We start from the raw sequence: 17,253 nt of genomic DNA, 5'->3' as shown, positions 1-17,253 counted from the left end.
AAAATAATGTTATTTTCACAACACATGTGCAGCCAAAAAACTCCTGGACTACTAAATGTATTTCGTCACAAAGGTGGTAAATAACTGTATACTTCAAACGATATCGCAAATATCGCAGAAAAATATTTAAAAGTAAACTGACTGAAATCTCAAAAAAGACTATATTTCTACAGCCCTTCAGCAAAAATCAAAATATGAAGGCAAATCAAAAATATCGCGAGATAGATCAGAAAATCTTGAAATTAAATGATACACAATAGATTTGCTGCATTAAGGTACGTTCACACCAAAGTAAACGCTTGCAAACAAACGAATTTTTGGAGAATTTTCGGAGATATCATTACCTGCGAATGTTCATTCGTTCGCTTTGTGTGGGGATGCATCTTTAGATGTAGAACTAGATGAAATATCGGAAATCGAAAAGCAAATATAACCTCAACCAAATCTTGTTGACAGAGAGGCGAATGTGTACGCTTTGTAAAACTATTTACAAAAAATAACGAGGTCTAATTTTTTATTGTTTTTAATTATGAAATACTGAAAATATAATTGAAAGCTGCTGATGACTATAAAAATATTGTTAAATTTCTTGAAATAAGGAAAATAAAATATTACACTTAGAAGTCAAAGAATGAAAGCAACTCAAAGTCAGGCTAAGAAATATCCATTCATTGATATATCCTGATGCCATCAAAATAGGGTTTTCTGATCTGAGATATACCACAACAGACATCAACAGCAAACATAGAATATCAAGTGTATATATAGTCAAATAGTATTTAATTCCCCTCTTCCAAATTGCGATATTACACAAACATAATTCAGCAACTACCAAGACTTTGATTAAGCAAGAAGTCATTGGCGCAGATTCTCAAGATTTAAAACTATGTAGAAAATAGTTGATGTCTGAGAGAGGGAAGAAGTTTTGGCGTTACGTGCGCTTTATGTGAGGACATTTATTCCACGAACTATAAAGATGCTTAATTTATAAGCAGTTGCAAATTTCATTCGCAAGTGGTTAAAATCCCTAACCCAAAAAAATTCGGCCATTCTCGGAAAGTTCAAACCAAGGCACTGACCAACAGATAACAACCATGATGAATGTTTTTGTTACTCCTAAACTCTGTCCACTAACCATACATTTAATACCCTTATTCGGAACGCTAATGATTCAAACACTCGGAAGATCTACAAACATTTCTAAATAACAAACAACAAAATTAATTATTCCATGGCCAAACAGTGTAGCTCCGATGAGATTCAGGCAATAAACAGATTACTAAATAATTGGATAGGTACTTTAACAATTTTTGCGTTCCTTGGGTCACCTTGGTACATATTTTGAAAAAGAAACAACGGTTAGAGATAACAAAGGTAGAATTGTGCCTTCATATATAAAGTATGAAAAATATTCCCCTATCCTACTTTTTTATGATAAATAAATAATGTAATGGAAAAACTAATGTAGAAGATATGTGGAAAGCTAATGCGCTGTCTCTCATACGAACAGCAAAGTCTCGCGACCGCTTCAAGATGATACTAAGATTTATTTGACTTGATAATGAAAACACACGTGCAGATCGTATGAAATCAGATAAAGCTGCACCGATTCGGGACATCTGAACAATGTTGAACAAAAATTTGGAAAAAGTCTACAAACCATATGGGTACACCACTGTCGACGAACTATTATTTCTATTCAGAGGATATATTAAATGTAAACAATATGTACCCTCCAAGCCGGCTAAAAATGGTATTAAAATTTTTTGGGCTTGTGATGCATCAAACGCCCACCCTTTACAATAGATGATTCTCGACAAGTAAACATTGGCGAACAAACTGTACTAGACGTAGTTCACTTATATAAAGAATCTGGAAGAAAGGTCGTTATCGATATTGGACGACGTCTTTTGCTACTACCATAATCAGGAACTAATGCTAAAATATCTCATGGCAGACGTGGAGCAACCGTAATAGCTGTCATATTTGCCAACATCTGAGTTGGAAACAACGAAAGACTAAAAAGTCATGAGTGGTTTGCGTGAAACGTGTTTGCGATGAACACTCTATTTGCAGCACAACATGTCTTTCATGCGAAGAATGTCGATAAAATACATCAGCGAATTTCAAGTTTTAATATAAAATTTTATTTTTCTAATAATATCTTAATAAAAAGTTTTTTTTTTAATTATTTTGTACAAAATACATGAAGGTAAAATAAGGAGTCTTTACTGACAGTGATATCAATTTAGCTTCATATATTAGAAAATTGTTTCGATATTTTTCTTAAATTTTAAAAATATCATTTAAAGCAAAAGTGTAAAGAGCTTCTAAAATTTCAAGCCACTGCTGTATAAGCAAAAAAGGATATTGCAATTGGGAAGTGCGAATGTTAATATTGTACTTATCCCGTCCAACTATGGTTCATTAAATATTGTCTACAACAGCTTGATGTAATAGCGGTCTCTGACTATAAGCTCTGAAAAGCAGTAAAACAAAAAAAACCCATACAGAATACTTCAATTAGAAATAAGCTGCGTTCATGACCTGAAATATATGTTGAAAGTTCAGAGGATTTAATTAAGCATTTAAATAAAATTTTTGCCCCGAATGACTGTGAGCTTCCACAGTACATCCAAAGTTTAATTGATAATACACTAGAACAAATTTATCAATTCATCCATCAAATCAATTCACCAACACAAAAGTTTGCTAACAACGCCATAGTACCAATCGTAAACACATTAAAAATTAACACACTGCTGCATTCCTTGACATATCCCAGATTTTTGATAAGTCTGGTTCAGCTATCTACTATATAAAATTGGAATTATATAACTTTCTGAATTTCCCGCGCAGTCACTCTAAATGCAACAGTGCTGCCGTCAGCTGTAATCCACCAGTGGGCAACGTTCTAATTTTAAGCAAGCTACGTCGTTCAGTTGGTGTTTGATAGCCGTTTAAAGCAGACAACCTCGTGAATTTTTACGTAAATGGAAAAAATTGAATTTCGTGTGGTGATTAAGCATTCATGGCCAAAATCCACAAATTGGGATACTAACTGCTACCCATCCAGCATATTCTCCAGATTTAGCCCCTGCGACTATTTTCTGTTTCCAAACCTAAAGAAATGGCTGGGCGGTAAGAGATTTGAGTCGAATGAAGAAGTAATTACCGAAACAAATGCGTATTTTGAGAGCTTTAAGAAAACCTATTATTTGGAGGGAATAAGAAAATTAAAAAAACGCTGAACTAAATGTATCGAGCTAAAAGGTGATTATGTAGAAAAATAAAATGTTTATTTGCGAAAAAAATTTGTTTTATCCAAAAAGTCACTGACTTATCAAACCGCCTTCGTTTATATGTGAAACACAAAGTACGTCAAATATTATTATTCGTACGTTTACAGGTGACACCGTATTAATTGCTACAGATACTGAACCACAACTGGTATCACGCAAATAACTAGCTAGTCTAAATAAAATTTTAGGATGGTTTGCGAACAACAAACTAAAAGTCATTGAAACTAACCATATTTTTCCATTATTTTTTGCTGAGGACATTTTTATTTATATTCGCTACTTGTAAATATATTTAGAAATAAATATTGTTGGACAATAATAATTTTTTTTAATCTTAGAAATTATTTTCGCCAAACAATTCGAAACCATTTTGTGACGCTATAAATCGGTTGTTAAGGAAAAGCAGAATGATGAACGTAAACCTCTTCAAATGACTCATTAAAAATGAGTTTTCTATAATTAAGATATTGATATTAATATTTTTCAATTACTTTTTCTTGATTTTCTTTCTGTACTTATTCTTTCTCTACTTATTCTACTCATTTTTCAAAAATTTAATGTGAGTAAAATATTTAGACTACACAGCTTAAACTATTCAGAGTGGATGGTTGTACCTTTGAAATGATATATTAAAGCTGAGTCGTTGGCGCTTACCTCTCCGGTGTCGATAATTTCGTTTTTATCCAAGTGAATTTTGTCCAAGGTCGGAACATTTGTTTACGGTTTGTCTTCCTTATAAACTTTTTCATAGTCGAACTCCTCTTAATCTGATAGGACTTGAGTTCTTTCACTGTTGGTAATTTTTTTGAATTTCCTTCCAGAAAGGTAGGATTTGGACTGTTATATTGTCCATCTAATGATCTTATGCTATTGTGAACTTATTGCATTCAGAATTAGAAAGTTTGAGGTTATAATACCATATTGGTATGTTATTAATAACAGTATCTTAAGACAAAATCTTGGAACACTTGGAACGATATTGCTGACGTATGATAGAAAAAGGCTTATTAAAATCAAAGTATTTTAGAATACGGTCATTTATTAGAACGGGTTTACACATTCCAAAGGCTTTGACATATCGTTCTAAATTTTAATACTTTACTTTTTTATGGGCATTCTGTAATCGGTTTGATTAGTTTGGCAAAATGTTTGACATATTGTTTGTAATAGCCCAGAAATCCTTTTTCTTTTCTAGGTTAGAGATATTGAAAAACTTTTTATGGCAAAAGAAGCACATATCCAATTTTAACAATTTTGGCTTCCAAATTCTTTGTTTTAATTACATTTTTTCGTTTCTTAATGCAAAATGATAAATAAGTCACCACCAAGACTAAAAAGTTACCACAGCCAACATAATTCGAATAAAAATAATTTTTTTTGGCAGTCATCTATAGTTTTAAGTCAATGTTGTTAGACTATTCTTTTTGTTGTAAATCGCTATTAACTTCGTCGACCAGCAGCTGATATGGCGATGACATACCATAATGATTAAGCGGCAAATTAAAAATCAGAATATACATGTACATATATCCTCGATCAACGTTAATGGTTCATTGTACATTTTTAGTGTGTAATTAATTTTTAGTGTTGGTTTGTGTGTCTAGTTTAGAGCAGTTTTTCTTCAGTCTTTATTGCTTTATTTTTTTATAAACCAATGATTGTTTTGGATATCAAATCGTTAATATAATTTCGAACAGTTAGCGAATATTATTTGGTGTGGATTGTAAGATTGTTGACCTGGCAATACCATAGTTTGCATTTCGTCTCAAGTTGAATTGCACGTTAACTTTGTAAACAAATCTCATGAACCTAATGGCATATGGTAGTCATCGCATTTTTTATCTATTTCTATATGTGTTGTACTACCGATAAAGCATTTTGGTAGAAGAAGTGCATTGCCGATGTTATTAATATTTTAGCTTCCATTGACATATCCGGTTATAGCATTTGGTAAATGGATGTTTCCTTCTGTATCCATCAGTATCAATTAATCAATTTTATGATAGATCTAGAATTGTGTGTTGAATATAGAGTCAAAGTTATGCTCATTAAATGTGTGATCATGTTGCTCTAGCGACATTATTTGGAAACAAGAATTGAATGTACTCCAGCTTTAAGTGATTTTAAAAGTTCTAGTGGAGTGGTAACAGGTGGCACTCAACTAATTGGTAACACATGATGAACACTTCATTGCGTATGCTTTACAATACTCTAAATGATCGGTGTCTGGTGCATATTCGAAAAACAATTGGTTAGTTGCAGTTGTGCATTTGTAATAATTAATTTCTGTTGAAAAAATCAATTAAATAAAATACCCAAAATTATATTAAATGAAGAGACAAACAGACAAATTATTATACCAGAAAAACCAAAAAATTTTGTCCCTCAAATAACAACTAGCCATAAATAGTGTACTTCGGAAAAAATATAACGAATTTGTAAATGAATACTTGGAAGTGAAACAATTGAAATTCCATGATATATCATGATATATCATAATCATTCCATGATATATTGATAGTTGTTCTTGTAATAGAAAAAGATAATTTTAATTGCTATTATAATTCGTAATTTTCCATTTGTCTTCCTGACAGATATATAAAGAATGTACAGGCAATATTAGTGTATATTGACTTACAAGGTGTTTCCAGCACGAAAGATACTTTAATACCAGTTAAAAAGAGATATATAAAGAATGTACAGGCAATATTAGTGCATATTGACTTACAAGGCGTTTCTAGCACGAAAGATTCTTTAATACCAGTTAAAAAGAGAGATTTTATATAGATTCTTTTATGTACCGACAGATCACACCGCATTCAACGTTAGCCATTTACCAAAAACATCTGATCATTAAGTAATTTCAGTAAATTGAAATTTGAGCATTAAAACTTTAAAGCACTACGTAGATGAATCAAATTGACACTCAATCAAAATTGGACTACATTTTGGATAATTTGAGGCACAAGTACTGTCAGGGCTTACATACTAAACTGAATAAAAATGTGATCACCTAAACCTCATATATGTACAATATTTTTGACTTATCAGTGGTCCGTTATTCCTAAAAACACGGCACATTTAGAATTGGTGTCAAACACTACAACGTAAGATTTTTCAGCACTTTATTAATAATATATACAGTGATAACTGTATAATTCTTCCATAAAATTCTAAAATATAATAATTCTACAATACAATACCAGAACACGGTGCATATAAGGAGGTTTTGCTATCCACAGTGCAACAAGAACAACAATCGATAAATTGAAATATAATTTAACGAAATTCAACAGGCAAAAAAGCCATAAACCAGAAAAATTGATGGAATCTAATGGAGAGTTTCTATAACATACCAGAAGTTACTACATATCCGTCAAGGAGCTTTTAAGTTGTTATTACCATTTTAAAGGAATTGTACACAGACGGTAAATGGATATTCCTGACGCCAAGAATAACATCAGGTTTTGTGACCTACCACCTCAGAAAGGGAAGTAGTTATGCTGAATATAATAGGTACTGTTTATATGAAACTTATAAAAGATTCAAAACTTGTGTCATTCTATTAGTGCTGATGTTTTTAAGCTCTCAAAGGACATAGTAGCAATAATGCAGAAATACCGTTTGAAGTTCCGACGAGGTCTGCAGATTAAATTCTTTCGTCCGTTTTTGGTCAATTTAGTTGATTACCAGTAGCGCCTGTTCAAACTTTCCAAGAAACTGTACATCATGTGGTCACCTAAAATATGGCGGCATTACATTAATTATTAGCAATAACATAGCAATTATAATATTAACAATTTGGCGTCACATAACGCCAAATCCACAATTAATCCACAATTGAGGGCAATATAACTCATACAATTCTATTATTTTGAACACTCCATCAGATTGAAAAAATAAACAAAAGCAAATGCAATCAAATTTTTTTTTTATTGAAGTTTCACCTAGTCTACTTAAACTAATTAAAAAAGTGACATACCATTTTTTGTTTCGATAAGATCAAATCCAATAAGTGTAAGTGCGAAAAACCATTAAACAAACTCTAACAAGTTGTGACGAAATAGGCAGAATAGTACTTCAAAATAGGATTCAACGTTGAATTTAACGATATTTGACTACGAATTCGACTTTGAGTTAAAATTTTAAAGGTTGGCTCAAAAGTCAAAGGTTACGAAAATTGGATTCTTTTGAGGAAGTAGTTTCCTGGTCTATTAATTACACAAGTTGTGGAGCATAGTTTTTAGGACATTGAAGTGTTCTTACGATTATATGCAAGAGCAACAATTTTTAAAGCGGATAAGGTCTGCACTCACTAAGAAAAATCAAAAAAGATTTCTTAAAAATGTATGTAAATTTGGCTGCTGGACGGCGTCAAAGTTAGAACAAACATAACGCATTTGTTCTAAAGATTCTAAAGGTTTTGTTGCTTAGTCTTCACTTTCTAGTTGCTTTAAAAAAAGGTTTTCAATTTCATAATGGTTCGAGATTTTTGCTGTTTGACAATGCTAAACTTTCATTTATTTGTCAAAAAATATGAGAAAAACTATTACTACAAAAAGTACTACTGATGAGCTCTATGTAATTTGACATACGAAACTTCAAACACAAACAAAAAAAGCAGTGAAAAGTGTCACCCAGATTCTTTTAAAAAAACTATTTCAAGTATGTACTAATTGTTTTTAAAAGTGCGAATTATAAATAAATCTATTTTTGTAGTGGAAAGTATGTACTGTAAAAGTAGCAGATCTTTTTCAAGTTGGGGGATTAAAAGGAAATATTAACATAAAAAACCAGAAAAATGAAGATTTCTTATAAATGAATCCAAAATACCCTGAATGTATTGCCATCGTCTTAAAAAAAGTTTTGGAGTAAGCAATATCTCATGTTATTTTATTATAATAAATAACATATAACATAATAACATAAATATCATACCATATATTTTGAAGAGCTTCTTAAACCAGGGCAATTTACTTGAAAAACTACAAATGGTTCTTTATGCCTGTCACAGTTTATAAAATACTTATTCATTGAATGGATATAGTTAGAACATTTGATTTTCCTATTAGAGAAGTTTTAGAAGGCAATCATAATCAAATACGTAAAAGTCGCTTATTTCAAAGCAGGAAGAATTCCAGGATTGCAACAAATACGGACCTAATACATCATCTATAACTAAGATCAGAGCCAAGTTTTTCACAAGAAGGAGAAAGTAAAACAATAAACAAAAAATATTATGTTATCAGAAATTATATTGTAATTGATTCCTGTTAAGATTTTGTGTCTTACATTACAGATTCTCATGATTCTGATGGAAGCAATATCTAAATTTTGTTGTTAATATATTTTTTTTCTGTTTTTCAATTTATAAATTTTTTATTGAATCTTTCTAAAAACGAAACTAACAATAAATGGATCAAATCTGAAAACTAAATTTATTTTTTCCCCCAAGCCATTGCTTTGGAAAAAACTATTGAGACATTGAATTATTTATAATAAGATAAGATTGAAAATTAAAATTAAATTAAGATTGAAATTAGAATTAAAATTTAAATTAAAAAAAAAACTATAATTAATTTAAAATTAAAATCAATTCAAAAAATCAGATTCAATTCAATTAAATAAAATTTATATTTTAATCAAATAAAAATTTAGAAAGTTAACAGATGTTAATGGTGTTCTTCTTTTTTAGACGTCTGTGGCAGCATGTAAGTTGATTGAATAGGATGATCTTCTAATTTTAAGAGGTGCTGACGGCTACATCGAGAAGTTTCTTCTATTACTGTTGGCACGCTCAAATCTCTATGAAGGTTAGCATTTTTCATAAACCACGGTGCACCTGTTATCATTCTTAGGGTTCTAGATTGAAGCCTTTGCAGTTTTTCAATATTTGATGGCATCGCTGTTCCCCACAGTTGAATTCCATAACTCCATATAGGTTTTATTATCAACTTGTATAGCAGAATTTTATATTCAAGTGCTAGCTTAGATGACGTATCCATAAGCCAATGCAATGAACTTAATTTTATATTTACTATATTTGTGTCTTTCTAGCCTTTATATGTTTATTCCAGGTTAAACGTCTATCTAGATGTATCCCTAAATATTTTACATAGTCGGGTACTGTTTGTTCATTTATTGTAATATTAGGACAGTTGCCTGGTCTTAGAGCAAATGTGATATGGGTATATTTTTGTTCATTGACTTTCATACGTCGTACTGATAATTATTGCTCGAGTTGGTGAACATGATCTTGAAGCATGGGTTGTGCGATTGTAGGGTTTTTGTGTGCACTTAGTATTGCTGTATCGTCAGTAAATGTTGCAGTTAAAATATTTTCCGAAGTTCACATATCACTTGTATACAGTAGGTATAATAGCGGACCTATTACACTTCTTTGAGAAACTCCTGCTTTGATAGAACACAAGGTTCTGAAACAAAGTCTTTATATCTTAAACTAAAACTTCTTTTATTTAAGTAGTTTTTTAACAAAAGGTAAGTGTTAGCTGGCATTAGTGTTGTAATTTTATGTATTAAGCCTTCGTGCCATACTTTATCAAACGCTTGGGCTACATCAAACGCTTGGGCTACATTTATAGATGTAGCCCAAGATATAGAATGTTGTTAATATGTAAATTGAAATTTTGTTTGTTTAATTTTAATAATAAAGATAGATAATAAGAATTTGTATGAGGTTCCACTAAAATTAATCAATATTTATTTGTTTCGATAATTAACTTTGTGGGGCATGTGTGCGTAAAAATAGGCGAACCACGCCCATTATTTAGAAATGTTTTTATATTACATAAACAGTTATTTGTGGAAAATTCCATTAAATTTGATTCGTATTTGTTAGTTTTCATCAAAAACTTTGTATGGTAGGTGGGTGTGACCATGGGCAGATTTATAATAATAATTGATTGAAAGTATCTTCAAATCACACACTTTTTACGATTTCTGTATGTTTGTGCTGTCTAAAGTTTATATTCAGCAATCAAAGTTGTAAATAACTGCTACAATATCCTCTCCACAGCCAGCAGGCAATTGTAATCTTATTTAGGCGTCCCGCCCGTTCAGTGTCTTTGCTTATACGATCAAATTAGCTAAGCTGTCCAAATAACAGTATTAGAGAGTTAATACTTATTGTTTTACATACTGCCAGATTATAAAAAAAATGTTTCAAAAATATATAAAAACTTTTATAATGCAAGCAAATAAATTGGTTTTTCCTACATTGCAAAATGTGGTATTCGATTACTACAGGAACTGAAACTTTCAAGCTAAAACCGTCGAGTCCCCTGTAATGAAAAGAAACCAACCGTCAATGTAAATAGTTAAAAATAACACTCTTAAACAACAATTTTGTTAAGCATCAAAATTACTCATATCTAATACCTTATATAACACATAACTAATAGTCTAATACTAATATTGTATTAATACGTAGGTATTAGTCCAGATACATTTTGGACCTCTGGATCCAAAAATAATAGAAAAATATCTAATAAAAAATTTTGTAGATATTGGTACTGATTTTTCACTTCAATTTTGGAATCGTAGATTCACTTTTACTAAACTTTTTTGAAAGTAATACGCATCAATAAGAGGAATAAGATAGCACTGGAGCACGTCTAGGAGTACATGTCAAGGTTCTTACAATTTTAAACATATATTTATTCCTATATAAATGGGACTCAATTATCACTTCAGAAATCAATACTAACATATACAAGATTGCTATCGAAAATTGCAACAACCTTTGCATAGATTTAGCTGTCAAATCAATAATGGCAACAAACTGAAAATTAATTCTTAAGGTAAATTTTTTCTTGCCGATAATGGCGTGTCTTTTTATGACGAAAGAAACTATTTAAAAGTTAGACCGATTCGAATAGCAAAGAAAGGCAAAGACAAAAATTTTTTATTTAATTTATTGAAATTTGGCTGACCATACAACGCTTGTATGGTCAGCCAAATTTCAATAAATTAAATAAAAAATTTTTGTCTTTGCCTTTCTTTGCTATTCGAATCGGTCTAACTTGAAAATTAATTCATTTGACAGTTCATTGTCTTGTTTACAAGCGTTTACATGAGTACGAAGGCATTTCGATTTTGATTATGTTATTGAAATGAAGTTGTACGTGGTGGAGTTCAAACATGATAGTGTGATTGCTTTATATGTGGTGTCATAGTTCGATACCGTGATACAAGAAGTAGAAACGTCAGCGTTTCCCGGCGCCCAGGAAGTGGACCAAAAAAAATATAGTACCAACACCAGAAATGATTGGTAAAATATAGAAGCGAATTGGCAAAGGAGCTGAACGTGTCGCGTGAAAGCATGCAACACATTTTGAAAAACGAGCTCGAACTAAAGCCATTAAAGTACATTATTTTACAGATGAACAAAAGGAAGTTAAAGTAGAAAGAGCCAAAGTATTAGTTCGTTTGACCAAAAGTGGTGGGTTGTCAAGTTTAGTTTTTTTCTGATGAGTTTGTATTCGTAATTGAGCAATACGTAAACAAACAAAATGATCGAGTTTACTTGTCAGAGAGGTCAGCTGAAAATCTAAACATATGAATGACCACCAGAGAGCAGACGCCAACAATGGTTATGATGTGGGCCACCGTAACGGCTGATAGTCGCTGTCCGTTCACATTCATTCACCGTAGGGAAAAAATAAACGATCAAATCTATCGGCAAATAATTTTGGAGGGAGCACTACACCCTTGTGCAGATAAATATTTCGGTCGCAGACGTTTGACTTTCCAACAGGACTTAGCACCATCACACAAAGCACGCGTGAACCAAGAATGACTGAAAAACAACGTTTTGTACTTTATTCCATCAACACAATAGCCACCGTGTTCACTTTAGATTTCTCAATTTGGGGTATTTTAAAAAATAAGATTAGCACTAAAAAATATCAAAATATCGATCATCTGAAGCATACGGTAAGCCGAGTATGGCGCAAAATATCGCAAAGCTATTTGCGAGCAGCGTGCGATGGCTTCATTGGCTGTGTCAAGGTCATAATTCTTGCTAGAGGTAGCCATATTGAAACAAAATAAATTAACTTAAAAATTTAAAGTTGTTTTCGCATATTTTCATTTATCTTTCATTAAATGTAGCAAATATAAACAAAATAGAGTATTTTACTTTGCTACAATTTCCGTCAGCAAGCCTGTATATAAATATAGGTATATGTCTTTTAACCGAGAATAAAAGTATTATTATTCGCCAATATATCAAAATCTGTTCGATAGATTTGTTTTTATTGATCGTATAATTCCCATAATTCGCATAATTGCTTAGTAGGTATAAAATAAATCAAAATATTGTAACATAATGTATATGTATATTAAGATCTGTGGGAGTCAGTCGTTTAAATCGTGTTTGCATGTCGTGAGTATCGTATATTTCTGAGTTGGACTTCGTTCTTTTTTCTCGTTGTCTGAATTTTCTATATTTTTGTATGTATGGTTATTCCTGGTTGTGATTTTGTTGAAATTAAGATAGGCATGGTTAATATTTTGTTAGTGTAAACAACTTGAACTGTTTTATCTAAGTTAACTTTTATTCGCTACATATCAAACTAGTACATTATCTTCTAAATAAGAGCCAGTAGCTTACTTTTTGTATTATTCGCACAGGTTGTAATGATTTCATTATTGATTTTTGTTATACGAATGTCGACACATAAGAAGTAAAGGATTAAGCTTAAAACGTTACTTAAGGTATGCTTGCCCCTTAAAGAGGTTATTTGACATTTTTGCCTTGTTATTTACGTAGAACTCTCTATCAATTTAGTAACTTAGCTTAATGCCTTTAAATTTTGTTGATAAGAGTGCGCTTTCTGGGTGGTTGAGTTTAGGGTTCGACAGCTAAATTAGTAGGGAGGAATGTTTTTTTTTCTTTTAGAATAGGTTTAAGCATATGATATAAGATGTTTTTGAATAGTTCTCACATGATTGGAAGTTGGCTGATTGGTCTGCAGAAAATTACTAATGCCTGATCTAGGTATTGAGATTATTATAGTTATCTTCTATATCACTGGTAAATACTTAATTTTAATAGAACAATTATGATTGTTTCTTATATAAGTAAGTACTACAGGTGGAAGTTTTTAAGTGAACAGACTTGGTACTGTTAAGTCTTGGTACTTAACGGACTAAAATACATTAGAAGTAACATATCTACATTTTACGTTTCACAAAAAATGTATTTATTATATTATATAATTAATGTTTCTGAACATAACGAGCCATTTAAGTGATTTTATTTTTATATATAATTAAAATATTGTCTACCACAAACAATATACAAAATGAACTAAAAATATAACATAACCAAATTTTAATCATATGCAAAATTTTTATATTTTCAAAATTTTGCTTCTGTTATATATATTAAAAGATTTGTACCTATAATGACAAATAATTATTATTAGAAAAAATATTTTATTTATGAAAGTGCACATGATGTCATCATTTTTAATTACTTGTTTGAATATTATATATCATATAAGATATTGTGACCCCGATTTCATATCAGTATCTCTTAGTATATGTTCTTAAAGTACCCGATTTTTATTTTTTCCTACTGGTACTTTCCAACTGTTATTTTTATTAAACAGATTTTTTAAGTTCTTTCATATTTACTGCTCTGTATTGATGAACTAAGCAGGTTAAGGGTTTGAGGGTTTTTACATCTATGTACTCAAAGATTTCTTTTATTATAATTTAAAGTAACTTTACTACACATTTGACATCCTTCTAAACATTGCAACCAGCGAGAATGTAATATTTATTTATAAAAGTAAATAAATATTTTCAAAGATGATGTTAAAATCATCGAATCGATGACTTGGAATGCACCATAAGTAAATATAGAGTAAATTGAGTGATATCCTTCAAGAAATCGTGTTCTTACTTTTTTCGAAATACCACAGCTCCAGGTGCTTGGATGCTTAAGTTAATACCAATTATAATCCAAAATTTTTGCATTGCGTATTGCAAATTTTATGCAAAGCACATAACCTTTATCTATAAATTAATTGTAATAGCGTGACTTAATTGCGATTAGTGATTTTTTGATATTATATACAATTCCTCTACTTTAAAGCAGATAATCTGTGAAGTATCATCATGCGCATAGTTTCCCTCCTTTAGCTTATTCGTAATAAATTGACAGATGTCTGCTTCGTAAATGCCACTTCTGTATAAAGCTCAGGAGATTTATTCTCTTGGGGTTCCAATTAATAAAAATGTTAATAGAATTTTCGTTTGTTGCACTAGGTTTTTATAGCAATTGAACTAGATTTCATTTATTCTCTATGTTAATACAACAAAGCAATGTGGTTCAAATGTGAAGTTACAGTTCATTATTATTCATCAGAACCAACATTTTCAATAAAAAAAGATACATCGGATTTATAATTTTTTATGAACTTACAATTTTACCTTCTATAACTTTTAAATACTATTTTCTTTTTTTTTGCAAAGTAGAATATTGATGTTAGCCTATATATACATCAATATTCTAAATATCAGTAATTATTAATTTTATTTCGGATCTTACAGCCAGTTGGAACGTAGACCCTATTCTAAAAATTGTATAGCAACAAATACTTCTAAATTTACAACTCTCAATTAAAAACTTTAGTTAGTTAAGCTTTAACATACTTTTTCTCCTATGTTTAAACTATCAATTTTAATATTATTTGATTATTCAAATTTTTTAAATATATGATTTTATTTCATTGTTAGCATAACTGAAAATATTCTTAATAAAGACATATGTTTGCAAACATCTATTAAACTTAAGCATTTATTGCAACCTAATTTCGTTGTAAGTGAAAGCAATTATTGAAATATAGATGTATATATTCATAAAGGATTTTTCCAGATAAAAGCTCTATGAGTACAATCAACTTTATAAAATTAGACCGTGTTTCGCTATGAATTTAGTTCACCACACCTGTGTTTCATCACCAGCAGTTAGATCTCTAAATGCCTCACCAGGATCACCAAAGATACTAAATAGCAATAATCACGTGCTTGGAATTGTTACCCAAAAGACTAACCATGTAAGTAATATCTAATAACATGTTCTTAAACATGTTACTTTGTGTAATTTTTTATTTTGTTTATAATTTTTACTGAATCTATTATTTACCAAGTAACAATGCAACAAGTGCTCTGTCTCTAGCTCTAGCAATAATAAAAGTTGTGGCTTTTTTAATGTATACAAATTACTCATTATAATGCGTTACTCGCACTCAAAGTTTATTTTACTGAAAAGGATTTAGGTAATTCCTAAGCGATACATTTTCTTAAAAAGGTATTCCATACAAGTCCTAATCATATAAATAAAAAGTCGTTATTAAGATGAATCTATTTTCAACTCCAAACAATATTAATAGATTACACGAGCAAACCACCACAACCCCCACTACCTGTTATCAATAATCATCTCACGTTCTCAATTATCTCCAAAAACAAATTGTTGTACAAACTTTCAAATTGCCTTTTTATTGAACTGTGACAACGGCACATAACGTATTCTTTGGTACATGTGTAATTTCGTTAAAAAATAAGTATTCTAATTTCACTACATACTCTTCTGGGTTCATACTTTAGGCCACACCTAGACGTAACAACAGTTCGGCAATAAAATCTGTTCATATTACTTATAAAGGTTCGAATTGCAGGAAAATATTGTGTCAAGGCATGGGACCATTCACGGGTTAGTCCGCCTCTGTTCTGCGCTTAACGTTTAACAAATTATTTGTTCCTAAAAACATCTGTACTTCCAAAGCGCAAAGTTCTCTTGGTAATCAAGTGCGAACACAACAAAGTTGAAATTGTGTTTTCTCATCCATATAAAATGCTATAAATATAAAAATAATCAGTAGTATACGAAATAAATGCAATGCGAAAACAAACCAAAGTCAAGCAGAATTAGTAAGAGAGAATTTTTATTTCTCTGGGGAAAAATTTATTTAAAACGACAATCACATCACACACATTTCGGAAGTAAGAATATTCTATTAACGTTGCTAGTAACTGCCTTCTAAACGATTCAGTTTTAGTACTACAACCATTAATTCCGAAAACTTTGAAGCTGCAAATAATTTTAATAGTTTATTACGCGGCAATTTGTTTGAAAGGTTGAAAAATTCTACTAATAAATGTACAAAATATATATCTCTATGGTGACTGTTACTGTTGCTGTTGTTGTGATACTGCTATTAGTTCAAACTTCAGATCTTTAAAGCTAGATATTCCAATAAAAAAAAAGAAAACGAAAGGAAAATTCAAGTAATGGCATCCACCACTCTGCGATGAGTTCTATGGAATATACGACTACGTTGTCAAGAAGGGCAGCATATGGGCACTAATATTCTGTAGCAATTAAATCCGCTAGATGATTCTGAAGAACAGTGACACTCATAAGCATTTTTATATATTAAAATCGGTTTATTTTTTTAGGAATATTAACTGTTATTTCAAGCGTTAATTATTTGTATATTTCTATACATATTTCGGTAAATTCGCTTTTGTCTTCATCGGGAGAATTCCTAATAATTTAATTAATATTCCTAAAAAATAACCAAAACTGAATTTAAAATAATTTCGACGTAATAACTCCAAAATTAAAAACAAAATTACATTATTATATGTGTTTATATTTAAAACAAAAAAATCGATATTCGTCTATTATTTTAAAATATTTATTTTGAGGTTTTTATAAAGAAAACATTTTCTTAATTATATAAAATTGAAATAAGTTTCAAAGTTGTTTTTCTCCGTGAGTATTTCATATGCAAACTTAATTTGGTAACTCGGCAATTCCTAAAAGTAATAAATACATAAACATCTGATCGCTATAGAATAATAATTGTTAAACGTTTAAATTTTTCCATTAAAAAAAAAAGGCAATATAAAA

The 17,253-nt window shown here is 30.4% G+C and overlaps 1 long non-coding RNA gene across 1 annotated transcript; it reads left to right on the top strand.

Moving 5' to 3' along the window:
* Positions 1-15,078: 15,078 nt before the first annotated feature.
* On the top strand, positions 15,079-15,394 carry LOC119678748. The gene is made up of 2 exons (XR_005252352.1): positions 15,079-15,153; positions 15,211-15,394. It is a non-coding gene; the product is annotated as an uncharacterized LOC119678748 (long non-coding RNA).
* Positions 15,395-17,253: the final 1,859 nt, after the last annotated feature.

The sequence above is a fragment of the Teleopsis dalmanni genome, chromosome 2, assembly GCF_002237135.1.
Source record: "Teleopsis dalmanni isolate 2A chromosome 2, ASM223713v2, whole genome shotgun sequence".
Classification (NCBI taxonomy): Eukaryota; Metazoa; Arthropoda; class Insecta; order Diptera; family Diopsidae; genus Teleopsis; species Teleopsis dalmanni.
The sequence above is the reverse complement of the archived record's forward strand: the minus strand, read 5'-3'. Positions and strand labels throughout refer to the sequence as shown.